Consider the following 20444-nt stretch of genomic DNA (forward strand, 5'->3'; position numbering starts at 1 on the left):
GTTCGAGAAATCACATTTTTAAAAAGGAAATTTACAAGCTAAAGGAAGATGATTAGGATTTAGAAACTGGGAAAGTAGTACTAGGAGAAAAGATAACTGAAGTGGAACAGGATATATGTATTTGTGTATATGTATATATGAATATTTAGAGACAGATAGATAGATAGATATGATATAGATATAGACATAGACATAGACATAGATATACATATACATATACATATACATGTACATGTACAGATACGGATACGGATACGGATACGGATATGGATATGGATATGGATATAGATATAGATGTAGATGATGATATAGATGATATAGATTAGATGTAGATATACATATACATATGTATATACATATACATTAGATAGAGATACAGATATAGATATAGATATAGATATAGATATGGATATAGATATAGATAGATATAGATATTTTCTAGCATTTGTATTAGTTCTATGAGAAAGGAGATATTTGGGTCACAGATTTCAAGGTAGAAGGGCTGTAGAGGTCATTTAGTCTGACTCTCTAATGTAAGAAATTAATCCTGGACAGCTCAGTGGTTTGTTTAAGATCATAAACCCAAAGAATAACAAAGCCATGATTATAAATCCAGGGTGTTTGATAAATTCTTATAGTCTTTTCTCCAATTTACTACTCTTCTCTGCTTCTCCAGAATTATATCCAGACTTGTTCTATTTGTACCCAGAAGACAGAACCCAAACCACCTGATAGAAATTAGAAAAGTATATTTCACATAGATAGATCATTACATATATGCACACACATATATGTGTGTATTAAAAAATTCTCTAATTCCCAAAAAGATGACAAAAGATGAATGAGCTCCCCATTATTGGAAGTCCACAAGAAGTGAATGGATGACTACTTTTTGGCATACTTCAGAGCAGGTGTGTCAGCCTGTGCAGATCAAAGTCCATTCACGTGGTATTATTACAGTCTTTATTATACTCATTTGTATTACGGATTAAACTGAAGTCATAAACAAATATTAAATTCTATATGTGACCCTTGAGAAGTTTTTGTTAGGCCATGCAGCCCAAAAGAGATAAAAGATTGGGTGCCCATGTTGTAGAGGAAACTCCTAATTTGGTTTTAGTGGTAACTAGAATATTTCAGAGGTCTTTTTCAACTCAGAGATTCAGTTATTCTAATTTACATTAAAGTCTTTTATATATATTTTAGTTCTCCCAATAGATCAAAAATTCCTTCAGGAAAGGGCCTCCATCCTCTTTGATCTTTATATCCTGAGCACCTAGCAGGTGTTTAATATCTATCTGTTAAATGAATAGCTGAACATGAAGAAGCTTTATTTAAATTGTTGGGAAATTATACTCTATTTCAGAAAATTGATATTGATAAGAATGTTTAATAAGCAAGTGCTTACCCAATATATTTGCAGCATTCAGGAAGAATGTTTAGGTAGATGCATGAAGATGGAGCACTTATAATTCAGTATGAACTCCAATATTTATACTTATACTAAATCAATTGAAATCAAGATTTCATAAGGTAGAATAATATAGATTGTGGGTTTTTTAAACTGTGAAACATTCTTTTTAAGAAGCATGATTTTTTTAGGAGAAGTAAAAGGAAAAAGAAGAAAAGACATTTCAGTAATTCAACAGTAATCTTCAAAATTCCAAAAAGATGATGTATTTTATCATTGACAATCTAAATCAGTTGTGGAAAATAGGATTTGGATTTGTGAGTATATTTATACCTGTGGCATGGAAAATTGGAATCTTGTCCTTGGAGACATAAAATAGAAAGGAAACTGACTCTAGATGCCAATTCAAATTCCACCTCAGATGTTTACTACCTGTTTGACCTTGGACAAGCAGGAACCTTCCTGGTCCTCAGTTTAGTTATATGTTGAAAAAAAGAAAGGTGTCAACTAAAAGGCCTCAGAGGTCTTTCTAGCTTTTTTAGTCATGATCTTTGATTCCAAGGTAAGACCTCAACTGGACTGACTCTACCAGTGGGGGTAGAGTCAAGGTAGGTGCAATTCTAAAGGAATGGGAAGAAATCTAAATTCTAGTCAGAATGATTGTCATAAGTGACTTGAACTTTCTCTCTCACTTGACAAGAGTGAACTGAACAGGGATATGGAGGAAAGCAGATGAGGCAACTGGGTTAAGGTCAGAGTCATTTAGCAGAAATTAAGGTCCAGATGGAGGAAAGAAATGGTTCTCCTAGTTTGTGAATTAATGTATATGTATATATACACATATACATATATATTATATATATACCTAAAGATATGTATGTTAATAAATATACATATATTTTGAATAAGTAGACAGATAGAAAGAAAGCTAGATGGATGGATGAATGGATGATGGATGGAAAGAAGAAAGAGAGAGAGAGAGACTGAACTTGGTGCCATATCAACAATCAAGCTTCAGCAAAAAGATAGAGACCTTTTCTTTCATATTCAATTCTTTTTTTCCTTTAAGACTTTCCTGTTCTTACTATTCATTTTTATTGATTTCAATTATGTGTAAGAATTATGGTGTGAGGGGGGCAGGGCTAGTGTATGGTTTATTGTAGTCCAGGATGACTCCAAAGGTGGTTCTGGTGAAGCACTTATGTGCCTCAGTGAAGAGAGTATTGAAATTAGAGTTAGAAAGACTGACTTCAAATCCTGTCTCAGAACTCTCTTAGTTATGTTTTCCTCATTTGAAATATGAGAATGATAATAGCATCAACCTTCTATGGTTGTTGTGAGGATCAAATGGGATTGTGCAGGCAAATCACTTTTTAAACTTTATAGCGCTACACAAATGCTACTTATTGTTATTATAAGGCAGGCATGTGATGCAGTGGATGGGGTGACTAGCCTGGAATCAGGAAGATCCATCTTCCCCAGGTTAAATCTGATCTCAGACACTCATTAGCCATAAGACATTGTGTAAGCATTTATCTCAGTTTCTTCACCTATGAAATAAATTGGAAAAGGAACTGCCAAACACTCCAATATCGCTATACTGTTTCATGAATCTAGACAATGGAAAGTTCCTATTCCATTATCAGAAAAGCACAATAACCACAATAGCACTTACTGAACCACAAAATGAAATCACAAAATCAGAGAGTTGGAAGGGGTCTTAGCAGCCCAACCCATAGCAAAAGAGACAGAGACAGACAGAGACAGATAAGAATAGAGAGGGAGAGAGGGTAACATATTCAAAAAGTAATAATCAGTATTATGTTTAAACACCTCCAAGGTAAAAAAAAAAATAAACCCTCCAAGTTATCACTAATTCTTAGGATTTTTTTTTCCTGTCTAGGCTAAATTTGTTTCTATAAACTTCTACTTGCTATTCCTGATCCTGTACTGTGGGTCAAAAACAAACAAACAAACAAAAAACCCAACAAGTCTAATCTATTCTTTTCCTGATTATTCTTCAAATACTAGAACACATCCATAATACACCCCCTGGATAATCTCTTTTCAGATACTATGTGCTCAGTTCCTTCAAATGAGCTTCATATGGCATGAACTCAAGGTCTCTATCATACTAGCTACCCTCCTCTAGCTATTTCCCATCTGATCAGTTGCTTCTTAATTTGTAATATGCAGGACTGAATATAATTCCCCAGATGAGTTCTTAACAGGACAAATTAGAGTGGAACAATTCTTAGCATTTCTATTCCTGAAAGTTGTGTCATTCAAGGAAGCCCAAGATTGCATTAACTATTTTTGACAGTCACATTATAATTCAAACTTCAAAAATTTGGCAAACAGGCTCCTTTCCAATAAGGCAATTTCAAGTCAGTGGAGGTAGAGTCAAGGAATCTGCAATTCTTAAGGAATTGGCAAGACATCTAAATTCTAGCCAGTATGACTTCCATAAATGACTTGAACCTTCTCTCTCATTTGACAAGGGTTAGGTCCTTTTGAGATGAACAGAATCATTTCTGGTTCTCCTATGGTAACAAAAAAAGGGTGAGACTATACTCTGGGGACAGCTGACATGGTGGGTGTATTTGTATATATGTGAATATATGTATAATTATGTATTACATTTTATTGACCTTTATTTAACCCTAATTAAACTACCTAGTATATTAGACTCAACAACTTGATTGATATAGTATGTAGGGGGAGGAAAATGTAGAGGGAAAGAAAAGGCATAGTCAAGCAGGTTGAGAAATTAGTTAAAAAGAGATTGTTTTATGATCAGGTTAATTAATCTTTTTGTGATTTGGATTCCTTGGAAATATGGTAAACTAAAAATAATTCTTTTAAGTGAACAAAATATGTATTTTATATATTGCATATAAATAAATGCATAAAATACTCAGAATTTTTAAAGAAAACAATTTTATTGAAATACTGTCATCAAATAATAAAAAAGAAAAATTCAGAACATGAGGTTAAGTATTACTATCCTAAACAGACAAAAAGGACCATAACAGAGGCATAATTTGGTAACTATGGACAGGCTACTAAATTGAATAACTCTCCCTGTCCATGGTCCTGATTGCTAGGACAGATTCAAACTTGATACAGAATATGCTTTTTTATATGAACAATGATAATGACTAGTGAAGCTGAGATGCTTCTCTGGCCAAAAATCAGAGCTCTCTTGCATTAAAGAGAAATCAACAGCTAAACTTTTCCTCTTTTTTTGATATCATTTCTCTTACTATTAATAAGATATTAAAAGTATCTGGATTTGCCTATAAACTTTCATGCCACAATATTTGCCACAATGACCTCCAGCTTAGATTTTCAAAAATGTAGTTTATGAGTTTTTTCCTCATAGAATTTATCTTTGTGAATTTAGACTTCCCCACAAGAAAAGAACTGTAATCCCAGACACCTTGGAACTTTGAAGATTCCTTATTCCCTTTTCCTTGTACCTCAGAAATAGAGCCTGAAGATCTGACCAAGATAGAACAATTATATCCAGATGCACTCAGGAAACAAAAAAAAAAATGCCAAACCTCTTGGCTATACTGTTACCAATGAATTTCATGACTAGATGACTAGATATTTATGCGATTCTCACAACAGTAATGCAATGGGGAATCCATCATACACCAACCTAATGCAGCTGGGCTCTTCAAGCTTTTCTTTCCTTCTTTTCTGAATCACAAAACAAAGCAATACTGTTTGTCTCATGTTCTCATAGAAATATAGAACTTTAACACAGGAAGAGAGCTACATGATTAAATTATAGTCCCCCTCACCATAGATAATTTGCTAACTTTTCCAAGGTCACCAGACTTGATCTTGGAAGTAGCAGAGTCACAAGCCTGAGTCATAAGCATGATGCCAGGTTCAGAATCTCTCCTTAATCCATTCTGACCCTTGTACCAGTATATATTGCATGAATTTCCATGTTCCAGTACATATTGCATGAATTTAACCTGGAAAATTATTAAGCAATAACCTATTGATCTATCATGAACAAACATTACTCTAAAATTTAATAATTCTATTGTAAATTTGCCAAGTCAGTTTTCTATTATGTTTTATTGTTTTTTTGATTTCTCATAAAATCATTAATTTCCATTTGCTCAAATCTAATTTTTAACCAATTGTTTTCTTCAGTGAGTTTTGTGCCTTTTTCTATTTGATCATTCTATATTTTAAGGCATTCTTCTCCTCATTGGCTTTTTTGACATCTTTTAGCATTTGGTCTAGTTTGGTTTTTAAGATTTTATTTCTCTATTATTTTTGCATCTCCTTTATCAAACTGTTGACTCATTTTTAATGAATTTCTGGCATGACTCTCCATTCTCTTCCCAAATTTTCCTTTAATTCTCTGACATGATTTCCAAAATCCTTTCTGAGCTTTTCCATGCCCTGAGAGCAATTCATATTTTTTCTTGGAGTCTATGAATGTAGGAACTTTGACTTTACCTTCTTCTGAGAGTGTGTTTTCATCTCCCTTCTCATCACTGTAACTTTCTAGGTCCAGAACACTTTTCTGTTGTATGCACACTTCCCTAACCTATTACTTGACTTTTAACTCTGTTAAAGTAAGACTCCACTTCCATAGAAGAGGGTACACTGTCCAAAATTCATTCAGGGGTTTTGTGCAGCTGCTTCCAGAGATACTATTTAATTATTCTTCCTTCCCAATAAGATTTTTGGTGTCAAGGACTATTTCTTTTCTGTGATTTCAAGGTCCTAAATAAAATACCTATTAAATTAAATCAATATGCCTTCATATTGCGACACCTACTTTCCTTATCATCTGTAGGCTAAGAGTTCCCAAAGCAGCTACTGCCACTGCTGTTTCAGTGACTCCCATGGCCAACTCCTGATTTGTTATGGTTATGTCTGCAATGCCTTGACCTGTGCTATATTGTACTCTACTCTTGCCCAGGTGCAACTTTCCTGTCTTTCCTGCCTACCTTCTAAGTTGTCTTGGGGTGGAAAATTGTTTTACTCTGACTTTTTGTGGGTTTTGTCACCTAGAATTTCCTTAGAGTCATTATTAAAAGGTATTTGGATGAATTTTGGTGGAGAAAGTCAGGCAAGTCTGTGTCTTTACTCCTCAATCTTGGCTCTACCCCTTGTCAATTGTCTATCTTAAGAGAGACTGTCCTTGCTAAGCAACAAACTACCCCATAGAACTGTCACATTCAGTTTTCCAGAAAAATTAAGGAAAATAGGTGAAGTGTCTCAGTATCAGGGCACATTAATTCAATTCAATAGGCATTTATTTAGCACCTTAAAAATACAGAAAAAAATAGTCCTTGACTCCAAGGAGCTTATTGGGAAGGAAGGATAACCAAGTAAATCTGTAAATAAAGAAATGCATAAAAATGCATACAAATAAATGTGTTGGGGACAGGGGGGAAATGGGTAGTGCTGTGTAATTTCTATTGATTTTTTAAAAAAATAACTTATTTATTTATTTATTTTTAATTTTATGATTTTTCCCCTAATCTCACTTCCCTCCTCCCACCCCCCAACAAAAGGCAGTCTGTTAGTCTTTATGTTGTTTCCATGGTATACACTGACCTCAGTTGAATCTGATGAGAGAGACATCATAACCTTAAAGTAGAAAAATAAAATGTAAGAGACAGCAAAATGACATAACAAGATAACAGTTTTTTTTTTAATTAAAGATAATACTCTTTAGTCTTTGTTCAAACTCTACTATTCTTTCTCTGAATACAGATGGTATTCTTCATTGCAGATATCCCAAATTTGTGCCTGATTGTTGCACTGATGGAATAAGCAAGTCTATTAAGGTTGATCATCATCCCCATGTTGCTGTTAGGGTGTAAAATGTTCTTTTGGTTCCCCTCTTCATGCTCAGCATTAGTTCATGCAAATCTTTCCAGGTTCCTTGAATTCCCATCCTTCCTGGTTTCTAATAGAACAATAGTATTCCATTATATACATATACCACAGTTTATTAAGTCATTCCCCAAATGATGGGCATTCACTTGTTTTCCAACTCTTTGTCACCACAAACAGGACTGCTATGAATATTTTTGTGATGTTTTATCCTTTTTCATAATCTCTTCAGGGTATAGACCCAATAGTGGTATTGCTAGATCAAAGGTATTACATTTTGGGCATAATTCCAAATTTCTCTCCAGAAAGGTTGGATGAGTTCACAGCTCCACCAACAATGTATTAGTTTCCCATATTTCCCACAACCCTTCCAACATTGATCATTTTCCTTTCTGGTCATATTGGCCAGTCTGAGAGGTGTGAGGTGGTACTTTAGAGATGCTTGGCAAGTAGACTGCCAAGTATTTTATATTGTCTGAAGTTACTTTGAATAGGATTTCTCTTTCTAGTTCTTTGAGCTGCATCTTGCTATTTTATATAGAAATGTTGGGGGTTTATTTTATATCTTGCAACTTTGCTAAAGTTGCTAATTATTACGATAGGTTTTTTTGCAAAGGACTTTATGGTTTATTTATGTTATATTATTACAACAATTTTGTTATAAAAGTAAACAAAAACTCTTCTCTATCCTAAGAAGATGAGAAATCTAAAGAATAATGAGAAAGAGGAAAAAATGTACTTCAGTCTATGTTCAGATTCCAATGGCTCAGTCTCCGGGGTAGGTTTCCTTCTTTATCATAAGTTCACCAGATAAGTTGCTTCAATATTTTTTCCACAGTTGTTATTACTATCTGTATTTCCCTCCACTCTATTCCTACCCAATGTCATTTATTCTAGTCTCTCCTTTCATCCTGTAGCAGTCCAAAAGTGTGTTGTATCTGAGTCCCCCTCTTCCATAATCTTCCCTCTCTTCTATCACCTATTCCCCAGTTCTTTCCCCCCATTCACCCTTATCCCATCCCTTTCTTCTCATTTCTCTCTAGGGTAAGGTAGGTTTCTATGCGCTATTATGTGTGTATGGTATTTCCTCTCTGAGTCATTTCTGATGAGAATGAAGGCCCACTCATTCCTCCTCATCTTCCCCTGTTCCACTCCATTGAAAAAGCTTTTTCTTGAGTCTTATGTGAAATATCTTAGCTCCTTTTTTCTCTCCTTTCGCTTCCTCACAGTACCTCCCTGTATCACCCACTGACTCCATTTTTTACTACATTATACCATTATATTCTGCTCCTTTTTGTGCCCTGTCTATATATGCTCCTTCTAACAGTTCTTATAAATGAGAAAGTTCATGTGTTATCAGCATCTTCTTCCCATGTAGGAATACAAACAATTCAATATCATCAAGTTACTTATAGTTAGTCCTTCTCATCCACCCCCTCTAAGGTTCACCAGACTCCTGTACTTGAAGATCAAATTTTCTGTTCAGCTCTGGTTTAGTTTTGCTGGGTCAGTGATTGTTGGTTGTAATCCAAGATCTTTTGCCTTCTGGAATATGATATTCTGAGCCCTACAAGCTCTTAATGTGGATGCTACCAGATCCTGTATAATCCTGACTATGGAGCCACAGTAGATGAATTGTTTGTTTCTGGCAGCTTTTAATATTTTCTCTTTGACTTGGGAGTTTTAGAATTTGGCTATAACATTCCTGGAAGTTTTTCTTTTGGGATCTCTTTCAGGGGGGTAATTGGTAAATTCCTTCAATTTCTATTTTACCCTCTGCTTCTAGGATCTCAGGGAAATTCTGCTGTATTAATTCTTGAAAATGAAGTCTAGATTCTTTTCCTGGTCATGACTTTCAAGTAGCCCAATAATTTTAAAATTATTTCTTCTGGATCTGTTTTCAAGGTTGGTTGTTTACCAATGAGATATTTTACATATTCTTCTAATTTTTGGCTTTTTGTGAAAAATTTTTTTCCTTCCTGATTTCTCAGAAAGTCATCAACTTCCTTTAGTTCCACTCTACATTTGAAGGAGTCATTTTCTTCAGAGAGCTTTTCCATCTTCTTTTCCAGCTGGCCAATTCAGTTTTTTAAGTCATTCTTCTCTTCATTTGCCTTTTGTTTTGCTTTTTTTCCATTTGACCTAAACTGGTTTTTACAACTTATTTTCTTCAGTATTTTTTGTATTTCCATCACCAAGCTGCTGATTTGATTTTCCTGATTTTTCTGCATTGCTCTCATTTATCCTTCCTTTTTTCCTCCTCCTCCTCCCTTAAATGCTTTTCAAAGTCTTTTTTGAGCTTATCTATAGTCTGAACCTACTTTCTATTTCTCTTTGAGGTTTTAGATATAAAAACTTTGATTTTTATTGTCATCTGTGTATATGTTTTGATCTTCCATAGGTCCAAAGTAATTGTCTATAGTCAGATTCTTCTTTTGGGGTTGTTTATTCATTTCCTGAGCCCATGACTAATTTACAGTACTTCCAAGGCTTTGGGTGGTTTTTTGGGACACCCCACTGGGACCTTTATTCCTCCAAGGTCTTATGCTATCTTGCCTCTGCTTTGATATGTAGGAGCTCCCTTCTGTCCTGGAACTGTGAGGAGGTTCCCTGATATTTTAGCATGTAAGGCCAAACTGCAAACTGGATCTGAGTGTGGGTAAACATCAGAGTCCTGCCCCAGGGAGAGCAGAGAGATTTCTGCAGTCTCCCTGACCACTTACCATCTGTGGGCTCTGTTCTGGAGGTACAGGATGGTTCCCCCTATTCTCACTGCAGGTTCTGTGGTCAGTGCTACTCACTCCACACTTATCCTGGTGTAGCAGAATTCTCTCAGCACCCCTTCAAGCTGGTCCCTGTTCCTGGTAATCCCTGGGCTGGGCTGGGCTGTGGCCTAGTCTTTTTTCCAACTCCTGGTCCTGATGAAACACACCTTTCCCACAGAACTTCTAAATTGTTTTAGACTTTGGAATTGTATCACACAGTCTTTCTGTGGGTTCTGCCCCTCTAAATTTTGGCTAGAGTCATAATTTGTTGGCTTTTTGGAGTTTTGGGGGTAAGGAATTTCTGAGAAATGCTGCCTTCATGCCATCTAATACTTTCTTAGATGATTTTTTTGGTCTTTTCTAGGTATACCATCATGTCATCTACAAAGAGTCAGAGTTTTGTCTCTTCCTTCCCAATTCTACTTCCTTCAATTTATTTTCTTCTCTTATTGTTGAACCTAACATTTCTAATACAATATTGAAATAGCAGTGGTGATAATGGGCATACTTGCTTCACCCCTGATTTTATTGGGAATGCCTCAAGCCTATCCCCATTGTATATAATGCTTGTTGATGGTTTCAGATAAGTACTGCTTATTATTCTAAGCAACAATACATTTATTCCTACACTCTCTAGTGTTTTTAGTAGGAATGGGTGCTGTATTTTGTCCAAAGCTTTTTCAGCATCTATTGATATGATCATATGATTTCTAATAGGATAGTTATTTGAAATAATTAATTATACTAACAGCTTTCCTAATATTGAACCAACCCTGCATCCCTGGAATAAATCCTACTTGGTCATGAAATATCATCCTAGTGATAACATTTTGTAATCATTTTGCTAAGATTTTATTTAAGATTTTTATATCTATATTCATCAGGAAGATAGGTCTATAATTTTCTTTCTCTGTTTTAACTCTTCATGGTTTAGGTATCAGGACCATTTTAGTATCATAGAAAGAGTTAGGGAGAGTTCCGTCTTCACCCATTTTTCCCACAGAGTTTATATAGAATTGGAAGCAATTGCTACCTAAATTTTTGGTAGAATTCACTTGTAAATCCATCAAGCCCTGGAGATATTTTCTTAGGAAGTTCAATAATGGCTTGCTGAATTTCTTTATCTGAGATAGGGTTATTTAGGTATTTAATTTCCTCTTCATTTAACCTGGACAACATATATTTTTGTAAATATTCATTCATTTCACTTAGATTATCAAATTTTATTGTCAGAGAATTGAGCAAAATAATTCTGTTATTATTCTAATTTCCTCCTCATTGGTGTTGAGTTTACCTTCTTTATTTATGCTACTAGCAATCTGGTTTTCTTTTTTTTTCCCCCTTTTTTAATCAAATTAATGAGAGATTTATCAATTTTGTTGGTTTTTTCATAAAACAAATTCTTGGTGGTTTTATTTATTAGCTTAATAGTTTTCTTGCTTTCAACTTCATTAATTTCTCCTTTAATTTTTAGATATTCTAATTTGATATTTAATTGGGGGTTTTAATTTGTTCTTTCTTGAATCTTTTTAGTTGCATGTTTAGTTCATTGATTTCCTCTTTCTCTAATTTATTCATGTAAGCATTTAAAGATACAATATTTCACCGATAGCTACCTTGGCTGTGTCCCATAAATTTTGGTATATTGTTTCATTATTGTCATTATATAGGATGAAATAATTAGTTCTTTCTATAATTTCTTGTTTGATCCACTAATTATTTAAAATTACATTATTTAGTTTCTAATGAGTTTTGGGCCTATATCTCCCTGGCTCAATAATGCACGTGATTTTTATTGCATTATGATCTGAGAAGGATGTATTCATTATTTCTGCCTTTCTGCATTTGATTATTGGGTTTTTATGCCCTACTACATGGTCAATTTTTGTGTAAGTGTCATGTCCTGAAGAAAAAACAAAAGTATATACTCATTTCTATTCCCATTCAACTTTCTCCAAATGTCACTTATGTCTAGGGTTTTCTAACCTTTTGTTTACCTCTTTAAATTCCTTGTTATTTATTTTATGGTTATCTAAATCTGAGAGTGGGAGGTTGAGGTTTCCCACCAGTAGAGCTTTGCTGTCTATGTTTTCTTGTAACTCATTCAACTTCTCTAAAAATTTGGATGCACTGGGTGCATACATATTTAGTACTGAAATTGCTTCATTGTCTATAACCTTCCTTATCTCTTTTAATGAGGTTTATTTTTACAGCTTCTTTTTCTGAGATAAGGATTGCTCCCCTTACTTTTTTCACTTCAGCTGAAGCAAAATATATTTTGCTCAAACATTTTATCTTTACTCAATATTTATCTCTTTGCTTCAAAGGAGTGTCTTGTAAGTAGCATATTGTAGGATTCTGATTTTTAATACACTCTGCTATTCACTTATATTTTATGGGATCATTCATCTCATTTACATTCAAAGTTATAATTATTAACTCTTTATTGCCCTCCATGCTATCTTCCCTCTGTTTATATTTTCCCCTTTTTTCACTTTATTAATGTTCCCCAGTATTTTGCTTCTGAATACCACCACCTTCAGTGTGTTTCCCACCTTGTATCAAACCCCTGACTTTTCTTTCCCCCTTCCCTTTGCCCCTTCTTCTTTGAGTTATTTCCTGTTTTCCTCCCCCTCCCCTTCCACTTTTAATACTTGAAAGATAAGGTAAATTTCTCAACTTAACTGTGTGTATGTATATTAATTTTAGTCCTTATCTGATGAGAGTAAGATTCATGCAGTTCTCACCACCTCCTTTCATCCACTCTATTGTAATAGGTACTTTGTACCTCTTTATGTAATGTGATTCACCCAATTCAATTTCCTCCATCCTCCTGTCTCTTTACTATCCCTCCTTTTTAGAGAGATGTTGTTTTTAAATCATTGTATCAGAGTCAAGGATAAGTCACAGGTGTCCATCACTTCTGGCAAAGTATATTCTCTCTAATAGAATTACATTTCTCTAGAGTTATGAGACTCTTTCTCTCAGGTAGGGATATAGCCAGTCTCATCTAATTGAATAGAAGTTTTTTCTTTACATTTTTTTAACCTTTTCATGTATCTCTTGAATCTCCCCTTTGATGTCCAAATTTTCTATTTAGCTCTGGTCTTTTCATCAGGAAAAGTCATAAGTTTCCCATTTCATTTAATATCCATTTTTCCCTGGCAGAGAAAGCTCATTTTTGCCAGATAGTGGAATCTTGGCTGCATTCCATGCTCCCTTGCTCTTTGGAATATCTCATTCCAGGCCCTTTGATCTCTTGATCTCTGATGCAGCCAGATCCTGCATAATCCTTATTATGGCTCCTTGGTATTTAAATTGTTTAAATTGCTTCTTTTTGACTGCTTGTGGGATTTTCTCTTTTATCTGATAGTGCTAGAATTTTGCCACAATATTTCTTGCTGTTTTCATTTTGGGATACTTTTCCAGGGGGAGTCAATGTATTCTTTCAATAAGTATTTTGCCCTCTGGTTCCATGATATCAGGGCAGTTTTCCATCACTAAATCTTGTAATATCAAGTCCAGTATTTTTTTCCCTCTTCAATGTTTTCAGGAACACCAATAATTCTTAGGTTGTGTCTCTGTGATCTGTTCTCAAGGTCAGTGGCTTTGCTGATGAGGTATTTTACATTTTCTTTTATTTTTCCTATTATTTTGGCTTTGTTTAACAGAATCTTGTTGTCCCATGAAGTCATTAGTTTCCACAGATTCTATTCTTTTTTTACAGAGAATATTTTTCATTTACCTTTTCCAATTTCTTTTCCAATTGGTCAATTTTATTTCTGAAGTTTTCCATTTGCCCAAGTGTAGTTGTTATTTTTTTAATTTAATATTTATTTATTCTCATTTTGTACAAATAATGTTATTACACATTAATAAAATATTCTTATATAAGAGTAAACAAAATACCCCTCTCCCAAAAAAAAACATAGACTTGCTTGAGCAATAAAGTAAAGGGGAGAGAGAAAAAAATTAAAATTAAAATAAAAAAAATAATAGTAATAATTGTAGGTATGGCCAGGTGGCACAGTGGACAGAGCACCAGCCCTGGAGGCAGGAGCACCTGAGTCCATATTCAACCCCATACACCCAAAAATCACCCAGTTGTGTGACATGCAAGCCACTCCAACCCCACTGCCCTGCAAAAACCAAAAAAGAGAAAAAAAGAGGACCCAAAATAAAAATAAAATAGTAGTAATAGTAGGGGTGATTGGGTGGTGGACAGAGCAATGCCCTTGAGCCCGGAGCACCTGGGTCCAAATCCAGCCTCAGAAACCCAATGGTCACCCTGCTATGTGGCCCCACGCAGGTCACCTGGCACCATTTGCCCTGCACCCCACCAAAATAATAATAATAAAAAATGTGCTTCAGTCTGTATTCCAACACCACCAACTCTGTTGCAGGTGGATCAAATTCTTTATGATAAGTCCATCACAAAAGTTACTTCCATATTTTTCCACCATTGCCATTGCTGATTGCAACTCTGTCCTTTGGTATTTCTCCACTACCATGTGCTATATTTTCTCTCTCCTTTCACTCTGACTCTGCTGTAGTGTAGCTGAGTGGCACAACAGAAAGATCCCTGGCTCTGGGGCCAAGAGAACCCGAGCCCCCACACCACCCCTTAGGCCCAGCATCTACCTGGCTCTATGGTCCTGGACAGGCCATCTAATCCCAGCCCCTTGCAAGAAGTAAAAAAGAAAATGTGTTATATCTGACCACTCTTCCCCCATGGTCCATCCTCTCCTCCATCATTCACATCCCCACCCCTTCCCCTTGTCCCCCTTCTCTCCTTCTTATTCCACATGTCTATACCCCATTGAGTATATATGCTGTTTCCTCTCCTAGCCACCTCTGATGAGAATGAAGATTCCCTCATTCCCCCTTGCCTTCCCCCATTCCATATCATTGCAATAGCTCATTGCAATAAAGAAAAATCTTATTATATCAAATATCTTAGCCTATTCCTCCTCTCCTTTTTCTTTCTCCCATTACATTTCCCTTTTATTTATTGACTCCATTTTTATACCACAATATATCTTCAAATTCAATTTTCTCCTGTGCTTCATCTATAAAAGCTCCTTCTACCTGCTCTGTTAATTGAGAAGGTTCATATGAGTATTATCAGTGTCATTTTTCTATACAGGAATATATGCAGTTCATCATCATTAAGTCCCTCATATTTTCCTCTTCTCCTCCACTCTCTATGCTTCACCTGAGTCTTGTATTTGAAGATCAAACCTTCTGTTTAGCTCCAGCCATTCCAACAGGAACATTTGAAATTCCCCTGGTTCATTGAAAGTCCATCTTTTTCCCCTGGAAGATGACATTCAGTTTTGCTGGGTACTTGATTCTCTGTTGCATTTTAAGCTCTTTTGCCTTCCAGTATATTATATTCCAAGACCTATGAGCTTCCAATGTAGTTGCTACTAAGTCCTGTGTGATCCTGACTGCAGCTCCACAATATTTGAATTATGTCCTTCTGGATGCTTGTAATATTTTCTCTTTGACTTGGGAGTTCTGGAACTTGGCTATACTATTCCTGAGGGTTGGTTTTTTGGGATCTCTTTCTCGGAGAGATCGGTAGATTCTCTCCATTTCTATTTTGCCCTCTGCTTCTAGGATATCAGGGCAATTTTCCCATAGTAATTCTTTGAAAATGATGTCAAGGCTCTTTTCCTGGTCATGACTTTCAGGTATTCCAATAATTTGTAGATTATCTTTCCTAAATCTGTTTTCCATATCAGTTGTTTTTTCAATGAGATGTTTCACATTTTCTTCTAATTTTTTGTTCTTTTTGTTTTGAAGTATTGAGTCCTGATTTCTCATAAATTCATCAATCTTCCTGAGTTCTATTCTTTGTCTGAAGGATTTGTTTTCCTCAGAGAGCTTTCTTATCTCTTTTTCCATCTGGCCAATTCTGTTTTTTAAAGCATTCTTCTCCTCAATAACTTTTAGAACTGTTTTATCCATTTGACCTAAGCTGGTTTTTAGCATGCTATTTTCTTCAGCATTTTTTTGGATTTCCTTGACTAAATTGCTGACTTCATTTTTGTGTTTTTCCTGCATCTCGCTCATTTCTTTTCCCAATTTTTCTTCTATCTCTCTCATTTGATTTTTAAAGTCTTTTTTGAGCTCTGTCATAGCCTGAGCCAAATTTCTCTTTTTCTTGGAGTCTTTAGATGCAGGAGCTTGTGCTTCCTCATCTTCAGACTGAGTGTTTTGATCCTTCTTGGGCTCACAAGCAAAATATTTCTCAATGGTGTTCCTCTTGTTTCTCTGCTTGCTCATTTTCCCAGCCTAAGCCTGTTTTGGGGGTGCTTCCTGAGCTTTTGGGACACTTCCACAAGAATCTCAGTGTGTGAGGCTCTGTCCTCCCTCCTGCTCTGTGAATGATCATAAGCACCACCCTCTGCCATGGGGCTGAGGTGGGGGGAGCACTGCTGTTCTATTGGGGGGGGCAGGGCTAGACTGCAATCAGGATCTGAATGTGGTCAGAACCCCAGAGTCCTGTTCCAGGGACAGAGGACAGAGTTCAGCAGTCTCTCTCTTCACTCCCCTTCCCTTGATTCAATGGGCTCATGCCCTGGGAGCTCCTGCTTACCGATTCTGCCTGCTTCTGTTTCCTGGTTCTGGGCTGCTGCAAGATCACCTTGCTCTCTGTGTGCCCTGAGGGCTGGGCTTCACATGCTCTCTCTGGCAGATGTCCCCCTGCTGTTGCCCCAGGTTGTGCTTGCTGCTCCCCAGGGTGTAGCTCAGGAAACTCCCCCCACTGCTGTGAGCCACAGCTCCCAGAGCCCTGGGGCTGCCTCCGGGAGGCTGAAGTTCTTTCGCTCTGGTGGGCCACCCCTCTGGCTAGCCACCCCTCTGACCCCAGGGAGCAGAGCCTTTCTGTTCTTTTCCAGGTTACTTTGAGTAGGAGAACTACCTCACTGGGCCCCTCTGTGGGTTCTGTCTCTTGAAAATTTAGTTAGTGTTCTTAGTTTATAAGTTTTATGAGAGAGCACCTAAGAGACTTTCCTCTCTTGTCACCAGCTTGTCTCCACCTCCCAAGTGTAGTTTTGAGAGAATTATTTTCATTTTGCATTTGCCCAATTGAAGATTTGAGGAAATTATTTTCATTTTGTATTTGTCCAATTGTATTTTTCAAGGATTTGTTTTCTTGTTGTGAGATGTTCATATTCTCTTACAAGGTGTTAATTTTCTCTTGAGTTTCTTTTCCCAATTTTTCCAGTTGATTTTTAAACTCCTTCCTGATTTCTTTCAGGAAGTCTTTCTGGTTTGGATACCAATTCATATTGTCTTCAGAAGTTCTAGATCTCTCTTGGTTAGGATCTGTGGCTTCAAAGTAATTCTCAATGGGTTCCCCCTTCCACTGACCTTTCTTCATTTGTCTAGGATCTAGTGTTGTAGGGAAGGGGGGCTGGCTCTCAGAGGTTTGCTTTTGAAAACCATAGAGACTTTGTTCACTTGGCTTAGTAACTCCAAATGGCCTGGCCAGTAGAAGGCACTGGTTGCTTTCTCTGGAGTAGCCTTCTCCCTAGGCTTGGAGGGAGAGAGGGGCAGCATCAGGGTCTGAATTATCCTTGAACAATGAGGGTTGTGCCCTGGGGGAGATAGTTAATCTCCCTTTCAGCCTACACCTTAGCCTGACAGGGTGGAGGGACTGTTACTGTTTGTTCTGGGATGAGGGATCTGCTAAAAATATGGAGCTCAGAGCCCCTGAAGCCAGGGAATAGATGTCCAGCCCTTCTCTGCAACTCTGTGCTGGAACTCACCAGACCTTCATTCCCCCAGCCAAAGATTCCATGCCTAAAGTTGGTCTTCGGACCAACCACTCACCGAAGCCTCCACAGCTAAGGCCAGTCCTCTGGCTCTCTGCTCTCCTCTCCCAGTTCAACCACAGTCTCCTGAGAAAGACCTTTTGGTAGGTCTTCTTCTCCTAGCTTCTCTTTCTGGGTTTTGTTGATCAAATTTCTGTTAAGGGGTTTCTTTCATGTTATTTTTGAGGGGAAACCAGGAGACCTTAGCACAGTGCCTATCTTCTCCCTCTAAATTGGCTAGAAATGTAATTTCTATTGTTATAGGAAACTTCCCCACATATAGTTGGAAAGACCTCTCATTTTTTCAAATTAACTTATATTTACATTTTTGATTTCTAGGTTGTATTCTCTGTAGAATATGAGTCTCTGGAATACAAGATCTATTTTTCTCTTCTTTCCTCAATGTCTACTGTATATAGTTTTTTCTTAATACTCTAAATATATCCTGGAATGGCTTGTTTTGAACCCCTTTGGCATTTCTTTATTCTGTGTGTATAAACATACTCCTAAATATATACCTATGAATATATGTATGTGGAAATATATATTACACTCATATATATATATATATATATATATATATATATATATATATATATATAACATGTGTTATGTATTTGCAGTACTCAATTTTATTTGAGTTTTTTAAACTAGAATGAAATAGGGGAACTTAAACACATTTAGCATTATTCTTTGTTAGCTTAATTAAGTCTTAAACAAATTACATTATAAGTTATTCTAATATTTTGAAATTGGTATTTTCATTAATAAGACCACTTTGAGGGTAGAAGCATATGGAAATTGTATAGACAAAATGACTATTTTAAATGAGATGCATGCTTCATTGAAAAAAATAGTAGGTGAGGTGGGGAGGGAAGCAAGAATAGGGGAAAATTGTAAAACTCAAAATAAATGAAAATTTTTCTTTAAAAAAATAAAAAATAGGGTATTGGCATGAAAAGTACCATTTTCTATTTTATCATTAAAATAACATTTGATAAAAATTATCTTTTTAAAATATTTCTGCTACAATGCAACTAAGCACTAAACCTGAACTGTAATATACTCCTGGTAGGTACTAAAAACATCCTCATATGATTTCTGTAGCTAATGATAATAAAATAATTAGATGTAACAGATGTAAACTTGGAAACTGGAAAAAAAATTCCCTGAGCTGCACATATTATAATATACCTTAGTTTCTACAGGGAAATGAAACTTTCATTAAGAGATGATGAATATAACCAGGATTATAGCATTCACTGTGCAATGCATATATGTAAATAGTAATCATGATAATGTATAATATCTTGAAATTAGTATTTTAATTTTATAATATCATTGCTGTTTTACAATTTTTTAACTGTTGTTAATGATACACTGCAAATACTGATTTGTTCTTAGCACAAGTTTCTGAAAGACTCATGGAGACTCAGAATTGGAGACATCTAGTGAGACCCATTCAAATATTACCACTTGTCATGTTTTTAATCTTTCCCATTACACTCTATAAATTGGAAAATTTTACCCATCTGAGACTTAGTTGATTGCTTTATTGATTGTAAAGACTAAAGAAAATGCTAATAATTCAAATTAAACTTAAAACTGAATTGTATGTATATTTTCCTTTCAGAAAACAGGTTATGAAACATCAGTTCAACCCTAGTTGCAGGATATGTTAGAGTTCAGATAGTCCAAACCCACAACTGAACAAGAATTGCTTCCATAAAGAATGGTCATGAAGTTGCTGTTTTAAATCTTTCAGGAAATAGAAAACTGCTTGTTAAGGCGGCCTGTTTCATATTTGGACAACACTAATACTTAGGAAGTTTCCTTATAGCTAGATAGTCTGCAACTTTTCTAAACTATTTCTAGCTCTGTCACTGTGAGCCAAGTGATAGAAATGATTATTTAATAACTAACTGTTAAGTCTGGAAAGACAAAGGATTTATCCTTTTCTGAAACTTTACTCTCTCCTAGACCAAGCTCACTTCTGAAAGACATTGCTGATAATGAGACTGGATGAACTTTCCCTTCAGTCTTCTTCAGACTTCACCTAGGTGAGAAAAGCCCATTGAGTTTTACACTTAGAGAGGTCTGAGAAAATTTGGATTCTCTTTTTTATCATATGCGTTAATATGAATACATGTAGGTCTCTTTGACCAAGATTAAAATGATCAGTCCCAGTACCCCTAGACCCTCATTAGAAGAAGTCCACCTCTCATCATAATATTCATTCTCTCATGTTTGTTAATCAGAGTTGATTACTACCCTCAGGAACACTTTTGAGGGCATATAAGTGTTGAGTATCTTTGGTCTAAGAGAAACAATCAAATGATCATCCTTTTATTAATAATTTTCTAGCATTATTAATGAAATGTTTAATTACCAAGAAGTAAAATAAGGTTAGGCTAGAAGGTGACTGAGGTTTCTTCTAACTTTAGCTATATGATCATATAAAAGCCATATAACAAAGCCATATACATCCTATAAAAGCCATATACAGATATGATAATCCTATTCTGCATTGCTCACAGTTCCAAACAGACTGTTCTCTTCACTCAG

The sequence above is a fragment of the Macrotis lagotis genome, chromosome 6, assembly GCF_037893015.1.
Source record: "Macrotis lagotis isolate mMagLag1 chromosome 6, bilby.v1.9.chrom.fasta, whole genome shotgun sequence".
NCBI classification, from domain to species: Eukaryota; Metazoa; Chordata; class Mammalia; order Peramelemorphia; family Peramelidae; genus Macrotis; species Macrotis lagotis.